Genomic DNA, 7,500 nt, shown 5'->3' with positions numbered 1-7,500 from the left:
AATTAATACGATAGCTATTTTCCCTGTCATTATGTAAAATCACTTTCATGGAAATATCAAAAGCGATAAACCGTCCTATGTTTTACCACAAAAATACGATTATCTTCATACTCTATCAAAGGTTAGTATTGATGTGTATTCCCCACTATACTGTTTTTATTGTCTAGTTAGAATGGTTGATCTAGTATGTAAATATTGAAAGCCATTTAAGCGTTATAATCAGTGTGATTACTAATTACAACATTCGGCTAAGACCAGATGATCCTATGTTGAATTTCAAATAATTTTATTCAGCAACGCTTTTCTTTCTTTTCTTTTTTCCTCTTGTGATGGTAAATTATATAGTGTCTTGTTTGAGGAAGAAAATAATGCCAGTGTCGATGTGGTGTTTAGATGTATATTTTTTTCTTCGTTTGAGAATTTTCAGAAGAAGATGGTTCAGAATCAAGTTGAGAGAGAGAGATGATGGGGAGGAGATGATTTTAGAAGGGAAGGTAGAGAGAGAGAGAGAGAGGGGAGAGAGAGGGAGTGAGAGAGAGAAAGAGAAAGAGAGAGAGAGAGAGAGAGAGAGAGAGAGAGAGAGAGAGAGAGAGAGAGAGAGAAGGGGGAGAAGAAAGAGATTGAGAGTTAGATAGAGAGGGAGAAAGAGAGAGAGAAAGAAAGAGAGAGAGAGAGAAATAGAAAAAGAGAAAGAGCGAAAAGAAAAAAAGCAGAGAGAAAGAAAGATAACACACATTACACACAACAGACAACAAACTTGCCAAGCAGAAAAAAAACAACATAAAAAAAAGCCATAGAGGGGAAAAAGTAAACAAACAGACACAAAGACACAAAACCACGACGGCCTCTCCCTTCCCACACCTCCCCCTTTACCCCCTTACCCCCCCTATACCTCCCCCTCCCCCCTCCCCCTCTCCCTCCCCCTCCCCAACCCCTTGTGAATGGCACCCAGCGAAGTCATCAACCCAGAAGTCCCTCTCAGTGCCACGACGCCTTCCCACGCCCGCCTCGACCACAAACATCAACATCCCCCCAAAAGCGATAACTTTCAGGGATCTTTACATGTCATCTATTGCCATAACGTGTCAGGTTTAATCCTCCTTCTACAGGAATTTACTTTTTTTATATTTTATTATTTTTTTGGTCTTTTTTCTTTCTTTCTTTCTTTCTTTTCCCCTTGTCTTCGTTTTTTATTTTTCATTCCTTTTTCTTCCTCTATTCTTCCTTCCGTCTCAATTTCCACCTTCTCTCTCCCTTTTCCCTCCTCCCTCAAGTCTCTTTTGTTTTTTTTATATCCTCTTCTCTCTTATCCCTTCCTTCTTTTCTTTCTCATATCGTCAATCTCTTCCTTTTCTCTCATTTACTTTCCTTCCTCTTCTTACCCTTTCCTCCTTTACTCCTTGCCTGTTCCTCTCATTTATCGCTTCTCCCTTTCCTCCTCTTCCTTATTTCGGTCTCCCCTTTCTTGTTCCTTCTCCATTGTCTTTTTATCCCCCTCAGTCCTTCCTCCTCTTCTTTACCCTTCTCCTTCATATCTCCCCCAATTACCCTTCTTCCCCATCCCCTCCTCATCTTCTCCATCCGTTCTCCCTCTTCCCTCATCCGCCTTCCTTCCCTCCTTCCGCCACCTCCCCTCTCTTCTATATGTATTTTCTTATCTCTTTACCCCTTACTCTTCCCCCTTTCTATCCCCTCCTCCCCACCACTTCCCCCTTATTTTCATCCCCTATCCCTCCTCCCTTTTTCTCTTACCCTTCCCCTCCTCCCTCTTTCTCTCTCCCCTTCCCCTACTCCCTCTTTCTCTCACCCTTCTCCTTTCTCCAATATCCCTTCTCCCTCCCATATTTCCTCTCTACTCTACCTCCCTCCCTCACCCCTCTCCCTCTCCACCCCCCCCCCTCCTTCCTTCTACCATACAAAGCCCTTTTAATTAATTTCAACCTAAACGCACACGCTCCTGTATCCACTGCCCGCATCAGTGAATCAGTAGGCATATTGTGTTCCAGTAATCTGATTCCATCTCCGCCAGTCGACTGAGTTACTACAGAAGAATTATCTGAAAAGAAATGATAAACGGGGAGTTTGGAATGCCGATAACGATGTGTGTGTGTGTGTGTGTGTGTGTGAAAATATGTTTTGTTTTTTTTTAGTTTGTGAGTTTGTGAGTTTGTGAGTGTGTGTGTGTATGTGTGTGAAAATATGTTGTTGTTTTTTGCGTTTGTGAGTGTGTGTGTATGTGTGTGTGTGTGTGTGTGTGTGTGTGTGTGTGTGTGTGTGTGTGTGTGTGTGTGTGTGGTTTTGTTGTTAAAATATAATATATTTAGTCCATGCATAATTGGAAGAAGGAGATTGTGAAAGCGACGGAGAAAATGAGAGTAAGATAGCATCAACATGCAAAAAAATAGCACTCCCTTACGAAGAAGTAAAAACAGAAAAAGAAGAAGAAACGAAGCAGAAGAAGAAGAAAAGAGAAGAAACAGAAGAAAAAAGAAGAAGAAACGAAGAAGAAGAAGAAGAAAAGGGAAGAAACAGAAGAAGAGAAAGAGAAGAAACAAGAAGAAAGGAGAAAAGAGAAGAAACAGAGGAAGAAAAGAGAAGAAGAGGAAAAGGGGAAAAATGCATATCTTCCAGAGCCATTTCACTTCCAAATGAAAAAAAAAAAAAAAAGGTCATCTGTGCCAAGCCATTCTTGACCTCGTTGGCGCAGCTTAGGTCAGGTCACGCTCAAGCTCTTTCACTGTATATATATATATACATAGTGACCTTTGACCCTTTATGTTTCCTCTGAAGAGATACACGGTTCTACTGGTCTTTAGGTATCAATTTACATATATGCATAAATGTATGTATGCAAAGGCACACATCCAGACACTTTTAGTTTCGTTTTTCTTTATTCTTTTCTTCTTCTTTGACGACTCATTCTAGGACTCCCCTCACCCCCTACCCCCTCCCCCCAACAAGAAAGCTTCCTCCCCTCCTTCTCTTCTTCCTCATTTCTCATCCTTCTCGTAAGTTTTCTTCTAATTTTCCTCTCCTCTCTCTCTCTCTATTCCTCTCTCTGGCTGGGACTCCTCGAGTGGGACAAAAAAAAAAAACGAGACGAATATCTTACAAGTCCTTAGAGAAGTATAAGAAAGGAAAGAGTGAAGACAGCGGTGCGCGGGGTCAGATGGGGTCAGATAGGGTCAGGTGATGGGGTGAGGGAGGAAGGGAGGGAGGGAGGGAGGAAGGGAGGGAATGAGGGAGGGTGGGAGGAAGGGAGGGTGGGTGGGAGGGATGGAGGGAGGGAGGCGGAAGAGCAGAGGAGAAGAAGTGTGTGGAAAGGAAAGAGAAAGCTTTGAAGAGCTTTGGTTCAATCTCAGCGTCTTTTTTTTCTTGTTTGTCTGACGCGAAGCTGCAACTAGGTTAGAGATTGCCTCTGCGTGTGTGTGTGTGTGTATATATGTGTATATACATATGTGTGTGTGTGTGTGTGTGTGTGTGTGTGTGTGTGTGTGTGTGTGTGTGTGTGTGTGTGTGTGTGTGTGTGTGTGTGTGTGTGTGTGTGTGTGCATTTTTATAATACTACATGTTTTTCCTTTTTCCTTTTTGAAACTGCCTCAGCGTAGATCCACGAATATAAGTCTTTATTGACGTAACATATAGGAAAATACAGCGTATGCTTATAAATGTGTATTTACAGTATATAAAAATTCTTACAAAAGAATATCAAATTTTCAGCACAGATTTTGGAAAAAACGAAAAAACAACGAAAAGGAATATAGAGACATGGATAGAAAGGAAAAATTATATAAATATAAGCAGAGGAAGAAGCAAAACATAAAATAATTAAGGTGTAAAACAGTGGTATTCGCTAAATTCTGCAAGAGAGCCACTTTGGAAGATTACAGTCAGTATGTGACACACTTTATATGCAAAAAACACATAAATATCTTACATAATCTTACATAATTACAATGGCACACTTACCTCACTGCCGGCAAGAAAAAAAGGCAAAATGCACAAGGCACATTAGTTACAAAATTAAAACAAACAAACTTTACAGATTATAGTTTTGTTAATAATTCGTATATGAAATATTCCTGAACTGAGCGCCGCCAATTAGGTTGTCGCTAGCATAAAAAAGGAGAAATTCGAGTAAAATATAAACAATTTGAAAAAAGGAAAGAGAGATAAAAAAAGAACAGGAAGAGAGAGAATAGAGACAATAAAAAAATGAAAAGGTTAAAAATAAGAACAAATGAACAAATAAATAACATAAGCGATACGAACGAGTGGAGAGGAAAACAAAACCTAATAATAAAGAGTGAAAATAACGAGACTAAAAATAAATCATGATAAAGTAGAGGAATGAGAGAGGGGGAAAGAAGCTGCAAGGGTTTTTCGCATGTTTGCCATGTGGAGGAGATAATTTCTGATAAACGATGTTGGTTCAGGAGATGATATAGCAAGTGCCATGTGCAAGGGGGTGCCATAATGAAAATAAAGGGGCGCCACGGGAAATGGGTTCACAGGGACATTAATGAGGAGAGGAAGATACAGGTAGGATGTGAAGAAAAAAAGTTTTTTGCTTTCAGTAATAACTCATGATTTTTTTTTTTTTTCTTTGTCTTTTTTTTTAAGAGACACTATCAAGTAACGAGGCAGAAGTATCAGGATAATCTAATGGGTACTTTTGATGCGTTTTTTCTCTGCCTGCTTGTCTATCTATCAATCTTAGTATCTCTATATCATTTAATTTGTCTGTCTATATACAACTCTCACACATATAATCTCTCTCCCTCTCTCTCTCTCTCTTTCGTTCTCTCTCTCTCTCTCTCTCTCTCTCTCTCTCTCTCTCTCTTTCTATCTCTCTCTGTCCATCTCTCTCTCTCTCTCTCTCTCTCTCTCTCTCTCTCTCTCTCTCTCTCTCTCTCTCTCTCTCTCTCTCTCTCTCTCTCTCTCTCGCTCTCTCTCTCTCTATCTATCTATCTATCTATCTATCTATCTCTTCCCCCCCCCCCCCTCTCTCTCTCTCTCTCACTCTCTCTCTCTCTCTCTCTCTCTCTCTCTCTCTCTCTCTCTCTCTCTCTCTCTCTCTCTCTCTCTCTCTCTCTCTCTCTCTCTCTCTCTCTCTCTCTCTCTCTCTCTCTCTCTCTCTCTCTTTCTATTCTCCTTCTTCTTCTCCTTCTTCTTCTTCTTCTTCTTCTCTATTCCTCGCTTTACCCACAAAGACTCAATCAAATGAATATGCAAAAAAGATGCGCCAGTCTCACTAAGCGCCTGTCTCAACATAAGTACGCTGTTTCCAGGGGGCACAACAACAACGCTCTCTTCTGCCATCAGTGGGATACAGGCCATCTGATGGACTGGCCAGCGGCGCGAATTATCTTTCCTTCCGCTGACGTCCACACCCGCAGATTGGTGGAATCTTCCCTAATTAAGCTGCTTCCCAATTTCAACCTGAACAGCGGCTTTTCTCCTGCTGACAGTCTCCTCGCTTCCCACATCCTTCGCCTTCTCCCGTATGCTGGCCACCCTTCACACAGTCCGCCCGACCCTCCCGACCTGACCTGCCCGACCTGATCTGACCTCCCTTCGTTTCCGTTCGTCTGTCCTCACCTGCCCCGTGTCTCCGCGTTGCCTTTCCTCTCTCTGTCTTATACCCCCTCCTCTTCCTTGCCTCCTCAGACCTGAAGATGGAATCCAGGTGGATTCCGAAACTGTAGTCTCTCTTTTTCAATTAAATCTAGTTTTACAGTGTGGGTTTTTATACCACATGTATATGTATGTATGTATATATATATATATATATATATATATATATATATATATATATATATATACATATATATATATATATATATATATATATTCTCGTTACCTCTTTAAAGGAGTTGCAGACACTTGATTCACCATGCCTTTGCTCTAACTCAGATACAACCGCACATTTCATTGGATATTTTTGATAGTTGTATCATTTTCTTCCTCTCGTACATAGGTATACCTTGTTGACATATCTGGGAATTGTATTTTGACTACGTATGTGTGAGAGACCTGGCAGCGAGTTATCAAGCTGAGGGTGAGAATAACCTCTGTCAGTTCTTCTCTCTGGAGTGTATCAACATGTCTCAATAAACTCTCTCGAGGAAGAAATAACAAATAAAAATAGAATAAAAGTTAGAAAAGAAGAAAAGGAAAAAGAGAAAAGGAAACTTAGAATAACCTCTGTCAGTTCTTCTCTCTGGAGTGTATCAGCATGTCTCAATAAACTCTCTCGAGGAAGAAATAACAAATAAAAGAAAAAAGAAAGTTAGAAAAAAAGAAAAGAAAAAAAAGGAAAGAAAATGAAACTTAGAAAAGAAGAAAAGGAATAAAAAAAAGTATCTATATTTCTATCAATTTTTCTTTCTCACTTTGTTTGTCTCTCTCTCTCTCTCTCTCTCTCTCGTCTCTCAGTTCTTTTACTTAATTAATTATCCCTTTCTGAAAATATAACTTTGTGAGGAGAGCCAAATGAAGTCATGTACCTTTGGCAACGTACCACAACGGGTGCAAATGATTTCAATGAAATATAAACGACATAATCATATATAGGGCCAAGAAGATGCCATAAGTTAAAGACTATACGATCCTAATCCCAGGATATGGTGTAGGTATGGTGTAGTATCTAATGATCTTGATATGTTTTCCTATCTTCTCTGTATTATATGGACAGCTATGAAGGTGTTAAATTAGAGGTTAGTGTCTTTCAAGAAGTGAAATGCTGAAAAGCAATTTTATTTTACTGCAGATTGCCATGCACATGTATGTGAAAAAGTGTGCTGATTATTGCAAATACGCTGGAAATACCCGACATCTCTACTAACAAACTATCTATTTCTGCGTATCTATAAGATAAGTGCCAGATATATATTTACGTAGGTGGTACACATTATTTACTTTTCATTGTACCTTTTTTTAAATACCTTTATCTAATTTTGAATGTGTTGTTTTTTTCTTCGTATTTGTTTATTCTGTCCATATGCTTATTCATCCCATTTTTCAGAAGGTTAGAGTCTATTTCTTAAAAAAAAAAAGAGAGAGAGAAAAAAGAAAGAAAAAATATATATATACAATACACACACACACACACATACACACATATATATATATATACATGTGTATATATATATATATATATATATATATATATATATATATATATTTCTGTCCTAATAACTATCCATACACATCTATTCACATCTATCTACTTATCTACTCTTCTCACTATCAACACCATGAGACACTATAGCTTAGAGAAAGAGAGGGAGAGAGAGAGAGAGAGAGAGAGAGAGAGAGAGAGAGAGAGAGAGAGAGAGAGATGGAAACGGAGGAAAGAAGGAGAGAGAAAAAAAAGAGAAAGAGAAAAACAGAAAACGAGATTTAAAAAAACACAAGAAAATACGAGAGAAAGAGCGAGAGTCGGAGAAAGAGAGACGAAGAGGAGGAGTGAAAGAGCGAGAGATTAGAGAGAGAGAG

Source organism: Penaeus chinensis, chromosome 21, assembly GCF_019202785.1.
Source record: "Penaeus chinensis breed Huanghai No. 1 chromosome 21, ASM1920278v2, whole genome shotgun sequence".
NCBI classification, from domain to species: Eukaryota; Metazoa; Arthropoda; class Malacostraca; order Decapoda; family Penaeidae; genus Penaeus; species Penaeus chinensis.
The sequence above is the reverse complement of the archived record's forward strand: the minus strand, read 5'-3'. Positions refer to the sequence as shown.